The following is a 16470-nucleotide window of genomic DNA, read 5'->3' as shown; positions in this document are numbered from 1 at the left end:
CAGTAGGGGGTGATATAAATACTGGGGCACTTCAGGGTGAGCATTATAACAGTAGGGGGCATTATAAATTCTGGGGGCACTGTGGGGGCATTTTAAATCCAGGAGACATTAGACGTTCTTATTACTACTGGGGGCTCTAAAGGAGGGACTTATAAATCCGCATTATTTCTACTAAGAGCACTGTGGGGGTCTTATTACTACTGAGGGGTCAGTAGATAGCTTTATTACCACTGGGGGAACAATAGGTGGGCCTTATTTCTACTAGGGGCTCTGTAAGGGCATTATTAATACTGGAGGGCTTTACAACTAATGGGGCACTCTTGGGGAGCATTATCACAGTTGAGGGCACTGTAGGGGGCAGTATTACTAATGAGGGCATTCTAGAAGGGAATTACTATTGGTGGGACTATGAGGAACACTATTACTATGGGGGGCACTCATTTTTCTTCAGGATAGTATTTGGGGTACAGAAAAATGAGGAAGCTAAGATGTCTGTGTGTCACACTCTGTAGAGACGAGGTGCGGCTGAGAGAAGTTGTCCGGACGGAATGGAGAAGATGATAACAGAGAAGATCTACATCAGAAGAGACGTCACCTGGGAGGAACTGGATGTGAGAGGTACGTGCTGCTGTATAGCTGTATAGCTATAGGGGGCTTAGGGGTCGGTTGGTCGACTTAGAGAATTGGGCCATATGCATTTGGGCTTGGGCCCCGAATCTTTTGAGACCCTAACAACGCCCCTGCCCCATAGTGCCCCAATAATGTGCCAGTAAAAAGTGCCCCCACAGTGCCCTCCAATAATTGGCCAGTAAGAAATGCCCCTATAGATGCCCCCACAGTGCCCCTAATAATGTGCCAGTAAGAAGTGCCCCATAGATTCCCCCCAATAATGTGCCAGTAAGAAGTGCCCCCCATAGATGCCCCCAATCATGTGCCAGTAAGAAGTGCCCCCTAATAATGTGCCAGTAAGAAGTCCCCCCATAGATGCCCCCCAATCATGTGCCAGTAAGAAGTGCCCCCCAATCATGTGCCAGTAAGAAGTTCCCCCCATAGATGCCCCCAATCATGTGCCAGTAAGAAGTTCCCCCCATAGATGCCCCCCAATCATGTGCCAGTAAAAAGTGCCCCCCACAGCACTCCTCTCCTGTATTGTGCCATATAAAAAAAAAAAACCACTTATACTTACCTCCATCATGCTGGCAGCGATGCAGGCCTCTTCTGGCCTGTGTCCCGCGTTGTACGGCTCAGGCAGCGCAATGATGTCATTGCGCCGCCGGCGCTGGCCTCTGATAGGCTGCAGGCCTAGTGCCTGCAGCCTATCAGAGGAACGGGGAAGGGAGACGCCTCTTCCCTGCCCCGCAGCATCTATCTGTATCGCTGTCCTGAGGTATAGAATAGAAGCGCTCATCCACCTGTGCCCTGCCGCTACGCCACTGCTTGCTGATTCGGGGGGCCACCGAGGATTTCCCCGGCTCCCCGGTGGGCCTGTCCGAGCCTGCATCTAGGTCAGGGTACAGAGCGGATATCACCACCCCTTCCGACAGTATAGGACTCGGATTTTCAAAATCACCACCTCCAGGAAAACTACATGACAAGGCATCCGTCTTGACGTTCTTAATCCCCGGACGATAAGTGACAGTGAAATTGAATCTAGTAAAAAAACGACCATCTAGCCTGCCTCGGGTTCAGTCGTTTAGCCGATTCCAGGTAAGCCAGATTTTTGTGATCTGTGAACACCGTGATCGGATAATTCGCCCCCTCCAATCAATGACGCCACTCCTCAAAAGCCAACTTAACGGCCAGCAGCTCTCTGTTACCCACATTGTAATTTCTCTCTGCTGCAGAGTTTTTTTTTAGAGAAAAAGGCACATGGATGCCATTTACCAGGTGACGGGTCCTGCGATAAGACTGCTCCTACCGCCACCTCGGACATGTCAACTTCCACAATGAAAGGTTGTGATACATCCAGCTGCACCAATATAGGGGCACAAGCGAAGCACTCCTTAATCGCAGAAAAGTCTTGCAACGCCGAATCAGACCAGTCTTGTTAGTTAGGGGTTTTACCACTGTAGAATAGTTCTGAATACATTTTCGATAATAGTTGGTGAACCCCAACCACATAAGAGCCTTCAGATTTTTGGGATGATCCCAGTCCAATACCTTGCAGACTTTCTCTGGATCCATTCGAAAACCCGAAGATGACAGCAGGTAGCCCAAAATTTGCACCTCGTGTACAGCAAAGGCTACTTTCACACGAGCGCTCGGAGCGGATCCGTCTGATGTTTCATCAGACGGATCCGCTCCGATAATGCAGACGTTTGCATCCGTTCAGAACGATCCGTCTGCATTATTACTTAGAAAATTTTCTAAGTCAGAAAGTAGCAAGCAGCGTTCAGGTGTCCGCTCACTGAGCGGAGCGGAGGCTGAACGCTGGCAGGCGGATGCATTCTCAGTGGATCCGCCTCCACTGAGAATGCATTGGGGCCAGACGGATGCGTTCGGGGCCGCTCGTGAGCCCCTTCAAACGGAGCGCACGAGCGGACACCCGAACGCTCGTGTGAAAGTAGCCAAAAACACACTTCTCTAATTTATTATCCCTTAGGATCTGCAACACCTGTCTAAGGTGATCCTGATGTGTTTCCACGTCTGGAGAATAAATTATGTGAGACAGTGACTGGAAAAGTAGTAGAAAATTATATAATATAATATATATAATATTTCTCCTAGGTTTCTTTCATATACAATGTACTAGGGTACAGGAAGTGGATATCTCAACTAGGAAACCTGGGTGAGATATCAGAAATCCAGGAAAGATGGGTTGCCTTAGCAAAACATTGTTTGCTGAGGACTTTGGTAAATGGTGTTGTCGGGCCTGGATTTTTATGGAATGAGGAGCAGGTTGGTAGTGGGGCTCCTCATTCCCTTTCTGTCCAGAACAGGTTTCCTATAGAGCTCTCAGCCAGGTGATGGAGCTCAGCTCATTTCTGGGCTATAAAGGTCTGCACCAGGGGAGTGGCTAGGCTAAAACATTCGGGGCCTGGGCCCCTGATGTTTTGTCCCAGGCCCCGAATGTCCTGCCTGCCTGCTAGATACAACTGTATTGCCATGATGGAGGTTAGTATAAGTGTTTATTTTTTGTGAGGAGGGCGCTGGGGGAGGCAGTGATGTTATTTACCTGGGACTGTATGTTAATGGCGGCTGTGGGAGGGAGTGATGTTATTTACATGGGACTGAATGTTACAGGGGTCTGAGGGAGGAAGTGATGTTATTTACATGGGACTGTATGTTCAGGGGGCGATATTATTTACGTGGGACTGTATGTTGAAGGTGGATGGTGGGGGGGATGATGTTATTTACATGGGACTGAATGTTGAGGGGGTGATGTTTACATGGGAATGCATGTTGGAGGCGTCTGGGGAGGGGGTGATATTATTTACTTGGGACTGTATGTTGAAGGCGGCTGGGGAGGAGGTGATGTTATTGACGTGGGACTGTATTTTGGAGGCGGCTGTAGATAGAGAGGGATGTTATTTACATGGGACAGGATATTGGAGGGGGCTGAAGAGATGGTGTGATGTTATTTACATGGGACTGTATGGCGTTGAGAGGGAAATAGTGTTATTTACATGTGACTGTATGTTGGAGGGGGTGAAGGGAGGGGAGTGATGTTATTTACATAGGACTGTATTTTGGGGGGGCAGGAGAGATGGTGTGATGATATTTACATGGGACTGTATGGTGGAGGCAGGAATATAACTACAGTACTTATTTGTACTGGGGGCTCTGTGAGGGTATTATTAATACTGGAGGGCTCTTCTACTAATGGGGGCACTCTTGGGGAGTGTTATCATGGTTGGGGGCACTGGAGAGGGCAGTATTACTATGGGGGCACAAATTTTTCTTCAGGATAGTATTTGGGGGTTTTGGGGGGCACAGCGAGCAGCAGGATAACACTGTGGGGACTCCAGGTTGGGGGATGATGGGCTGAAAAAAGTTGTGTGGGGGGAGAGGGGACGACTTAGAGAACTAGGACATATTCATTGGGGCTTGGGCCCTGGATCTTTTGAGACCCTAGCAACGCCCCTGGTCTGCACTATGACCATATGTGTGTGGGGGACTGGTTGAACAGACTGTTTTTCACCATTGCTGCTGAAGTCTGCTAAAACAACAAAAAGGACACTGTAAGTTTACTTTGAGTTGTGTCGTGTGGCCAGTAGTAGGCCACCCGTATAGAAAGGGTGATCTTGTGTTTAGTTAGTGCTCAGCCGAGCAGGAATTTATTTTGTGTTTGTGCCTGAACGTAAAGGCCTTATATTTTTTCTTGTGGATGAAAATAAATAAAATAAATAAAATTTCTGTGTGAACTGTCACTGTCTCTGACTGCTGTGCCTACCACTATTGAGCTGACCCCCACAATTAGTATGTCATCTAAATATACGACTTCAAACCTCCCCACCAGGTGATGAAAAATGTAATTCACAAAATGCTGGAAAACCGCAGGAGCATTGGTCAACCCAAAAGGCATGACCAGGTTCTCATAGTGACCCTCTGGGGTATTAAAAGCGGTCTTCCATTCATCCCCTTCCTTGACCCTAACCAGATTATATGCCCCCCTTAAGTACAACTTGGCACCAACAATCTGGTTAAACAAATCAGGAGTCAAAGGAAGAGGGTAAGGATCATGGACAGTAATCCAATTGAGTTCACGGAAAACCAGACATGGCCTAAGACCTCCATCCTTTTTTTTTAACAAAAAAGAACCCTGCTGCCACTGGAGACTTGAAAGGTCTTATGTGTCCCTTAGCCAAACTCTCAGCAATATATATTCTCTCATGGCCAGTCTTTCAGGTCCAGAAAGGTTATACAGCCTAGACTTGCGTAATTTAGCCCCAGGAATAATGTCGATAGGACAATGATACTCCCAATGCGGAGGTAAATCCTGACATCCACTTTACATCTACTTTACTACGTGGTAGTCCGAAGCAGTGCAAAAAGGGGAGACTAACTTGGATGATGAAGGAAGTAGAATAAATGGAGTCCAGACTTTGTATTAACGTTGAACACAGCTTTACTTTACTTTATCTTGGTCATCAGCAGGCAAACACTTCTGCAACAATCTCAGCTCTGCTATGCTGACTTAAATAGGAAACGTTTCCTCTTCTGATGGAACTTTAGCAGTAGTCTCTTACTTTATCTTTAATCCTAGGAACTTCTTCCTGGCTTCAAGCTCACTTTAGCTTGGACGGAGGCAATGCAAGCCCAGGAGGGGACATGCAACCATGTAGACTTCACAAGCAGCACTCTGCTGGCCGACACGCAACCTTCCCCTTAGGAACGGTAAGCTAGACTGACTAACACTAACTAACTAACTCCTCCCTCTCTAGAGAGGGGAATAGAATGGAAGAAGGGTTCCATTCTATTTAGCACAGCTCTGCACAGATTGCCGCCACCTGCTGTTGAATCAGGCACATTACATATTAACAGTAATTTAAAAGGAAATGCATTTACCAGTGGCGTAGCTAGAAATGACTGGGCCCCACAGCAAATATTTGAATGGGGCCCTCCTCCCCCAGTAATTTTTTTGCAACCCCTTCCTTTCAGGCCGCCCCCATTCCTGTGGCTAGTAAAGATCGCTCTCTCAGACCAGGCCCGGCAGCTGTTCCATTCGTTTCCTACACTGTCTATACTGTCACTGTATATAATTTCATTGTGTAATACTATCGAGGGGGCCCTGACAAAATCTTTTAGTCCTCCTCCTCCTGGATGAGCCCCTTTTGGGTCAGGGCCCTAAAGCAGCCGCTTCCCCTATAGCTACGCCCCTGACACTTACACATTGCAGTAAATGGCTATATATATATATATATATATATATATATATATATATATATTCAACATGACACAGGATGCACCAATAAAGATAGTGGGGGTACAAAAAGAGGTGGTAATGCCACTCCAGGGCGTTACATTGTCAACACAACGTTTCTGTGCTAGCATTGAAAACTAGGTATTACCATTCCCCTTGTAAAAGGGCTGTGACCCTACATACTGACAGTATCACACTGTGTGGGGGCAAATCCTTGACAGGAGGAATGGTCATTTCAGTACCAGGAGACTTTTTGTGGAGTATAGGAATTTCCTATGACAGACATGCCAGGAGAGGTGACAGATCCTCTATCAATCCAGTGACTCATCAGTGACATTTTCTTATTTTTTTTCCTTTTCTTATGACTTCTTTTGACAAATGACTGCCAGGTTATGTCCACCAGGAATGGATAGGTTGCAGATTTTCCATCCGGATGTGCCAGGCACACGATCTATAGCAGCACACTGGGGTGAATTCTGCAAAAAACCCACAGCTAAAACGCAGTTTCTGATTTGTGCGTCACTGCCACACCTTTAGGCCCCTTTCACATGGGTGAGTTTTCCCACATGGGTGCAATGCATTCACCTCACTCATTGCACCCGCACTGAATCCAGACCCATTCACTTCAATGGGGCTATTCAGATGAGTGGTGATTTTCACGCATCACTTGTGCGTTGCGTTAAAATCGCAGCATGTTCTGCGTTTTTCACGCAACGCAGGACCCATAGAAATTAATGGGTCTGCGTGAAAATCACAAGCAAGTGCGGATGCTAAAAGATGCTAAAAGTCAATTTACTGTATTATTTTCCCTTATAACATGGTTATAAGGGAAAATAATAGCATTCTTAATATGGAATGTTTACTAAAATGTGACATGAGGGGTTAAAAAATAAAAAAAATTAACTCACCTCATCTACGCAGCCGGCATCTTCTTCTTTCTGGACCTGCAAAAGGACCTTTCTTTCAGGTCCTGCTGAGTGAAGATCAGCAGGACCTGCGCTGACATCACTGCGCTCACCATGTGGTGAGTGCGATTACATCATCAAAGGTCCTTTGGCAGGTGTTGAAAGAAGATGATGCCGACTGCGTGGATGAGGCGAGTTAATTTTTAATTTTTTTTTAACCCCTGATGGACTGATAGTAAGCAGCTGTTGGTGGGAGATTGCATCATAAGAGGTGTGAAGTTTGAGGAAAATGATGTTGTGAGATGTCTCCCTGGTGCTACCGTTAGCAGGGATAGACGACGGATCCTTAATATTGTTAGGCAAGCAAAGCAGGAAAGGGAGCTGGATGTTATTGTCGATCTTGGGACAAATGATCTGGCTTGCAATGAGGTTTCAAAGGTGAAGGAAGCTTTTCACACACTTGGAAATGATATACGGGAGGTTGCATCAACTGTTTCATTCTCTGCAGTTTTGCCTGTGCATAACCTTCAGCATGACCGGAAGATGCGCATTAAGGAATTCAATGTATGGCTTGGTGAATGGTGTCTGAACCAAGGGTTTGGCTTTGTGTCTCATGTTATCTCTCGTTGGAATGGAAATGAACTGTACAAGAAAGATGGTTTGCATCTTTCTCTCGAGGGAACGAATGTCCTCAGTGAACAGTTCCAAGTATTTGCCAAGGAGCATTTAAACTAGGAAAGGGGGGCAAAAGAGTGATAATCCAGGAGTCCGACTGCCCCCCGGAACAATGCCAGAAGATGCCAGTAGCACAAAAGGTTAAGAAATGACAAGCTCAGATTCTGGTCTACAAATGCTCGCAGTTTAGGGAATAAGATCAATGAACTTGAGGCTATAATGGCACCTGAGAATATATATTTAGTGGCTGTTACTGAGACGTGGTTCAATGGGAGTAATGACTGGGATATAACAATACCAAGGTTCTCTCTATATAGGAAAGACAGATAAGGCAAGAAGGAGGGAGGGGTGGCCCTGTATGTGAAAGATAGCATGAAATCTAATTTGATACAAATTAGCGAGACCAATTTAGAGTCAGTTTGGGTTACCTTGCAGCTTGATAATCATAAGGCAACTCGTGTAGGTGTGATATATAGACCAAGCCAAGTCAAAGAATTAGATGATCTACTAGTTGAGGAAATGGCTAAAATGACATTGAAGGGGGAAGTTATCATTATGGGAGACTTTAATCTTCCTGATGTAAACTGGAAAACCAAAATAGTTAGTTGTGCCAGGAGTACAGATATTCTAAATTCCCTACTGGGATTATCTCTACAGCAAGTAGTTGAGGAGCCAACCCGGAAGGAGGCCATTTTAGATTTAGTATTCATAAATGGGAATTTGGTATCTGATATTACTGTAGGGGAAAGCTTGGGATCTAGTGATCACCAGTCAGTGTGGTTTACTATAAGTACAGTGACTGAGTCACACCACACAAAAACAGAAGTTTTAGATTTTAGAAAAACTGACAGTGGTATACGAGTCCCTATCAGATTGGAACAGTTTTAATGGAGTCCAGGAGAAATGGGACTACTTAAAAGTGGCACTATTGAAGGCAACAGAAAATTGCATTAGGCATGTCAGTAAAAGCAAAAAAAAAACAAAAAAAAAACACAAGGATGACAGGCAGAGAGAGGCCAAACAAGTTATAAGAGCTTCTAAAGCACAGGCAGAAGAGAAATTAGCTCAGTCAGTGAAAAAAGGTGATAAGGCATTCTTCAGATACATAAATGAAAAAAGGAAACTAAAACAAGGAATTACCAAATTAAAAACAAAAGAAAGAAGGTATATGGAAGAAGATAAAGAACTAGCTGACTGCCTCAATGAATACTTCTGTTCAGTTTTTACAAATGAAAATGAAGGAAAAGGACCTCAGTTAGTAAGGAAGACTAATGAATCTTTTGATGCATGTGTCTTTACAGATGAAGAGGTTCTAAGTCAGCTGTCTAAAATTAATACAAATAAGTCACAGGGGCCTGATGGGATACACCCAAAGCTATTAAAAGAGCTCAGCGGCGAACTAGCAAAACCATTAACAGATTTATTTAACCAATCACTGGCAACAGGAGTCGTCCCAGAAGATTGGAAATTGGCAAATGTGCCCATTCACAAGAAAGGTAGTAGGAAGGAATCGGGCAACTATAGGCCAGTAAGCCTGACATCAATAGTGGGGAAATTATTGGAAACCATACTTATGGAGAGGATTGTGGAACATCTAAAATCCCATGGATTGAAAGATGAAAAACAGCATGGGTTTACTTCAGTGAGATCATGTCAAACTAATCTTATTGATTTTTTTGATTGGGTGACTAAAATAATAGATGGCGGAGGTGCAGTAGACATCGCTTATCTAGACTTCAGTAAGGCTTTTGATACTGTCCCACATAGAAGGCTTATCAATAAATTGAAGTCTTTGTGCGTGGACTCCCATATTGTTGAATGGATTAGGCAGTGGCTGAGGGACAGACAACAGAGGGTTGTAGTCAATGGAGTATATTCAGACCATGGTCTTGTTACCAGTGGGGTACCTCAGGGATCTGTTCTGGGACCCATATTGTTTAATATCTTTATCAGCAAAATTGCAGAAGGCCTCGATGGTAAGGTATGTCTTTTTGCTGATGACAAAGATTTGTAACAGGGTTGATGTTCCTGGAGGGATACACCAAATGGAAAAGGATTTAGGAAAACTAGAGGAATGGTCAAAAATCTGGCAACTAAAATTTAATGTTGATAAGTGCAAGATTATGCACCTGGGGCGTAAAAACCCAAGAGCAGAATATAAAATCTGTTATACAGTCCTAACCTCAGTATCTGAGGAAAGGGATTTAGGGGTCATTATTTCAGAAGACTTAAAGGTAGGCAGACAATGTCATAGAGCAGCAGAATGCTTGGGTGTATAGGGAGAGGCATTACCAGTAGAAAGAGGGAGGTGCTCATGCCGCTCTACAGAGCACTAGTAAGACCTCATTTGGAGTATTGTGCTCAGTACTGGAGACCATATCTCCAGAAGGATATTGATACTTTGGAGAGAGTTCAGAGAAGAGCTACTAAACTAGTACATGGATTGCAGGATAAAACTTACCAGGAAAGGTTAAAGGACCTTAACATGTATAGCTTGGAAGAAAGACGAGACAGAGGGGATATGATAGAAACTTTGAAATACATAAAGGGAATCAACAAAGGTAAAAGAGGAGGGAATATTTAAAAGGAGAAAAACTGCTACAAGAGGACATAGTTTTAAATTAGAGGGGCAAAGGTTTAAAAGTAATATCAGGAAGTATTACTTTACTGAGAGAGTAGTGGATGCATGGAATAGCCTTCCTGCAGAAGTGGTAGCTGCAAATACAGTGAAGGAGTTTAAGCATGCATGGGATAGGCATAAGGCCATCCTTCATATAAGATAGGGCCAGGGGCTATTCATAGTATTCAGTACATTGGGCAGACTAGATGGGCCAAATGGTTCTTATCTGCCGACACATTCTATGTTTGTATGGTTTGCTGGGCATTATGGCCAAACATCTCCACTTTGATCTTCTCTATCCAAAGAACATTGGGGGAGATTTATCATGCCATGTGTGCCAGAAAAGTGGCTTTAAGGGTGGGTTCGCATCACGTTTTACTCCTCCGTTTGACGTATATGTTAGAAAAAAAAAAAAAAGGATACAAAAACAAAAACGCAGTATACTTTATTTATTTTTTTACAATGATGAACGGATGCCACTGTATGGCATAAGTCTGAGGCATCCATTAGGCTACTTTCACACTTGCGTTCGGAGCGGATCCGTCTGATGTTTCATCAGACGGATCCGCTCCGATAATGCAGACGTTCGCATCCGTTGAACGGATGCGTCTGCATTAAAACTTAGAAAATTTTCTAAGTGTGAAAGTAGCCTGAGCGGATCCGTTCAGACTTTACATTGAATGTCAAAGGGGAACGGATCCGCTTGAAGATTGAGCCATATAGTGTCATCTTCAAGCGGATCCGTCCCCATTGACTTACATTGTAAGTGTGGACGGATCCGCTCGCCTCCGCACGGCCAGGCGGACACCCGAACGCTGCAAGCAGCGTTCAGGTGTCCGCTCACTGAGCGGAGCGGAGGCTGAACGCTGGCAGGCGGATGCATTCTCAGTGGATCCGCCTCCACTGAGAATGCATTGGGGCCAGACGGATGCGTTCGGGGCCGCTTGTGAGCCCCTTCAAACGGTGCGCACGAGCGGACACCCGAACGCTAGTGTGAAAGTAGCCTTAAACGTAGACGTTTTTTGGGAAAAATGTTCTATGAACCCAGCCTAAAAAAAGGCACAGCACACCATCCTTGCCACTTTTCTAGCAGGGAACAGTTTTCTGGCAAAAATGAAGCCAGGAATCTATGGCAGCTCTGAGCTGAGATGCATGTTATAGATACAAGTTATAGAGCAGGAGGAGCTGAGCAGATTGATATATAGTTATATATATATCTTGTGTTTTATCCATTTATATTCCTGCTCATTCTGGGCTTTGAAGTCCAGGAGGCGGTGCTATCAGTAATGGACAGCCTTCCCTCTGAGGAGGCGGTCCCATCAGTGATTGACAGCTCTCTGCATACACTGTGGTAGAGGGAAGGCTGTCAATCACTGATAGGACCGCCTCCTGGACTTCAAAGCTCAGAATGAGCAGGAATGTAAATCAATGAAATGCACATTTTACTGAGTTTTTCCCCACAAACTATACATCAATCTGAAAATGCAAATGTGATAGCACTCTATATCCAGCATTCTGCCCTGCCTCCATGCTGGATGAGACATTGGTGTACATTTTGGCCAAAGCGTAATACATCAATCTGCTCAGCTCCTCCTACTCTAACACGCTGCCTGCAGATTACGTCACATTCTCAAGGGGACAGGTTCCCTTTAAGGCTATTTTCACATTGCCGGATACTACTGCCCGCCGGACCCATCGACTATAATGGGGTCTGGCAGATATCTGGACAGCCACAGATGTGAAAATAGCCTAAGCCTTTTCTAATTGTACCGTCATGAACTTGAACATTTATCACGCTACCTGCGGCCTGTAGAGTCTTAGGCTACTTTCACATCTGCGTTTTTCCTTTCCGGTATTGAGATCTCCCATAGGATCTCAATACTGGAGGAAAACGCTTCCGTTTTGTCCCCATTCATTGTCAAATTGGGACAAAACTGAACTGAATGAAACGGAATCCACCAGAATGCATTCTGTTGCGTTCCCATACGCTGCAAGCAGCATTTTTCTGTGCGGTGTGGGATGCTGAGCAAGACGGATCCGAAACGACACACAATGTAAGTCAATGGTGCCAGGTTCTCAGACCCAATAGAAAAAGGATCCGGCGCCCATTGACTTACAATGGTTTTAATGCCGGGATCAGTCATTGCAATTTTTAAGATGATACAACTGGATCCGTTCATAACGGATTCTGCTGGTTGTATTATCTAGACGGAAGCTTTTTTTGCTGATCCATGCCGGATCCAGCAAAAACGAAGAAAAAGTATCCTTAGACGTAGCTCTTAGTTTTTTTTTTAAGTTTCTCTGAGCATTGCAAGGTCTGAACTTGGGGGGAATTTGCTGGGACGTCCACTCCTGGGAAGACTGTCAACTGTCTTGAATTGCTTCTCCGAGATCACTGCTGATATCTTTTCTCCTTGGCATTGTGTTAACACATGTCTGAATGCTCCAGACCAGCAAACTGCCAAAACTTCTGCTTTTGCAGAGGTTTTCGCACTTCCTGATGATCGGATAATCGGGGGCATTTGATTGGCACAACCTGGCTGCTACTTATCCTCTTAATTCTAAGAAGAAATAAATCACAAAGTGACAATACTGTAAAAATTATTTATTGAAAAAGCACAAAAATATAAAGAACTCTGTAAACAGCAGGTGGCCACCAGCACGGGGTGCATGAGCTTCCATCCACATACCCACAATAAGCTTCTGCCTTTCCTGGTCACCAGCATAAAAACCCTCCATCTAAAAATTATTAATCCCTCCTACTGAAGAAGCCTTGGTATAGAAGTCAGTTATTTGGTAGTCTTCTACCCTAAAAACACATATATAAGAGATCTTCCACCCTCAAGAAAGCGTTAATTACAAGTTATGCCTTATGCCTGTAGGAGACATTGGTGAAAATAGTCTTACAACAACCCATTTCCATATGCCATATTAAAGGGGTTGTCCGCTTTTTACCATTAATGACCTATCCTCAGGCTAGGTCATTAATATCAGATGGGCGGGGGTCTGACTCCCGACAATCAGCTGTTTGAAGAGAACTCAGTGCTCGTACAAGCGCCGCCTTCTCTGCTGTGTTTACCTGCTCGCTGCAGCAATTGCAGTGGTGAGCAGGTGTAATTACAAGTATGGCGTCCCCATTCAATTCTATGGGAGGGCTCTGTCTGTTCAAGTGAATACTACAGAGCCGTCCCATAGACACCATACATGTAATTACTTCTACTCACCACTGCAATAGCTACAGCAAGTATACAGAGCAGAGAAAGCAGCGCTTGTATGAGCACTGCTTTCTCTTCAAACAGCTGAACGCTAGGAGTGCTGGGAGTCGGACTCCCGCTGATCTGATATTGATGACCTATCCTGAGAATAGGTCATCAATAGTAAAAAGCGGACAACCCCTTTGAGGAATATGTCCCTCATGGGCGGTGCTGTGGAGCCCCATCAATGACACTAAGCCACTTAAAAAAATACAAATATATGACCTACATGCAATACTGCATAATTCCCTTGTAGCGGCCACAGACTAGCTGTGGGGTTTGTCATGACACAGCCCTTTTTCCAAACAGGGAGAGCAATCAGAATTTACCGATATGATGTAGAACATTTTATACAGACTAAGGGTCATGCGAACGACCGTATGTATTTTGAAGTCTGCAAAATAAGGATTCGCAAGAAATACAGATGACGTCCGTGTCCGTGTGCAGCTGGCCCATAATAGAACAGTCATATTCTTGTCCATAATGCGGACAATAATAGGACATGTTCTATTTTTTTGCGGAATGGAGATATGGACATACTCCGTGTGCATTCCATTTCCGTAACTTTTTTTTTTTAGGACCTATTGAAATGAATGGTTCTGAATGTGGTCCGCAAAAAAAAAAAAAAAGACACTGAAAGAAAATACGATTGTGTGCATGAGCCCAAAAGTTCTCAGTAGGCTTCAATGTCTACATTGTGCAAAAACGAGAGCGTCGAACCAGCAATCACAAGTCATGTTTTACTAATGTCACATGTCGATTGGCTGCAGTCCCTCAATCCCAAAAAAAGGAAAAAAACAAAACCGTATAAAATCATGGAGAAAAAAAAAATATTATTCCACCACTTGTAGGTTGGTGACAACTGGAGACCTGTGTTCTGTACATAAATTTCTAGCCGAGGATGGGAACAGAGGCCGTACAAGGGAAGTAGGAAAACTCTTGTATGATTCATTCCAGACTTCATACTTTCCTCTGCTGGGAACCATTTCCTTTCATATTTGGCAAGGCACGAGAACGGGACAGACGATGCAAAAATATGGCCATGTACAAGCTGCCTGAAATGCGTTTTCATAAGGGACAAAAAAGAAAATCAGCGCCTCCGTTACCCACAGGCCATGTTTGGTATTGCAACTCAGACACTTTCCGCCCATTAAAAACGCCCGATAAGAACGCCTGTAAAAAGCGCTCATCGAATACGCTCAGGTGTGAACCCAGCCTTACTTTGCACCAGAACCTGCTGTACATGATTTGCACCACATTTATTATGTGTTTGAAGACACTTTCTGCACCTCGCTTGATGAATGGCTGTGGCTTAGCAGAAAGGGAACACTAACCTACAGGTAGTGTGAATTTTTTTTTATTTTTTTTTTAAAGTGTCTAAAAATATTGCCAAATTCATCACCTTGGATCATTTTGGTCCATCTTTACACAGTCTAAATATTTTAAGCCAGAATTGTGGCGCAACACATTTCATGGTAGACCACGCCCATTTTCCAGTATGCCGCGACCACTTTTTCAGACTAGATCTAGGAACACTCTAAATCTAGATGTGCCATATTGCACCACTTTTTGGTGTATTTAAATGAGTAAATCTGGGCCAATAGGGTTTCTTTTGGTGGCGTTATCTGGGCCCATGGTTTTCAAAACGCAGCCTGCTCTAGGTATGGTATTTTCCATACTTTTCTCTGCAGCAGTTCAAACGCCGTTTGTTAAAAATTGAAAAAAAAAATAAAATAAAAAAGCCACACAAAACGTGTAAAACCATATGAAAACAACCGCTGCTATAAAATGGTGTGTGAAAGAAGCCCAAGACAAAAGCGTTTGCAAGTTCCATATGAAGCTTGACCTCTGGATAAATGAAAGTTTCTACAACTTTCTAATATATTGCACTTTTGTTTCAATTCCTCAAAAGTTTAAGGGTACCTGAACATGCGTGCGGGTAAACATGCAGAAGATCTGCATACATTTCCGTGTGGATTTCTGCGAGTTTTCCCACCAAAAGCCACTTCTGCTACTGTGATGCAGTTTTGCATTGGAAAGGGCGTAATCTGCAACAAAAATCGCAAGCCTCATTGACATTCTGCAGAATCCTAAATCCACACGGCAGGTGGATCCGTACGGAACGTAAAAGCAGAGTGCACATGAGATTTGTCTGATCGCAAACACTTTAGTGTCAGTAATACAGTACAGGTACTGTACGTTTCAGCAATAAGGGAGGCACTTTACGAGAGACGGTAGACCATGTCAGATGGTATCATTTTTATGGCACAGACCGTGCGTAAAGCTGTTCAGGGTCCATACCTCAGGATGGGCAAAGAAATACCTACATGTCTTACTGGTCTTCTCAATTTCTAATGAAACCCAAATAGGAGAAGCTGGCTATTTCCTCCATGACTGATGTCATTTCTGAAGCACACTTTGGGAAACCTATTGGCTATGAATGCGGTGGAAGCCTCACTTGCCTAATGGACAAAGACATCTGGACCAAACGTGGCAGACAGAAAGAAGCTGAAGGAGAAGAGCTCTGCAGCGTCTGTTCTCTGAAGAGCTACTGCATCTCAAGGGGTTGCCCCAGAATGACACAGGGGAGATGCTGTCTGATCGCTGGGGGGGTCCACCAATCAGGAAAACGGGGGTCCCATGTGACCTCTTTGAAAGGAGGAGGAGTAGAGTATGTACACTGCTGCTCCAGACTCCATTGGATGACCCGAGATAGCCAAGCACTGTATTTTGCCCTCTTTGGTGGTCCCATAGACCTTGAATGGTCTCCTTTTCTCATGAATGGTGGGGGTCTCAGCAATGAGACACTTATCACCTGACCTGTGGTTATTTTGGGAGCCGTCTCCTTTGACTGGCATGCTTTAATAAAGGAAATGCACAGAATTACAACATGGAAGCCATGTACTTCAATGCTGGATGTCCCAAAAATCCTGCCGATTCCATCTTCGGGTTAGTATTCTAGCCAGATAAAGGGTTGTCCCATGAAGAAAACATCTCCTCATGAATAGGTGTTAACTGTCTGATTGGCAGGGGTCCAACCTGCTGGGGCCACCACCAACGCCTTCTGAATGGAGCGGCAGTCACGCATGTGTGCTGCCACTCCATTCAGCTCCATGTGGCTGCTGTACTTTGCTATCTACAGGAATCCCATAG

This window comes from Bufo bufo, chromosome 1 (genome assembly GCF_905171765.1).
Source record: "Bufo bufo chromosome 1, aBufBuf1.1, whole genome shotgun sequence".
Classification (NCBI taxonomy): domain Eukaryota; kingdom Metazoa; phylum Chordata; class Amphibia; order Anura; family Bufonidae; genus Bufo; species Bufo bufo.
The sequence above is the reverse complement of the archived record's forward strand: the minus strand, read 5'-3'. Positions refer to the sequence as shown.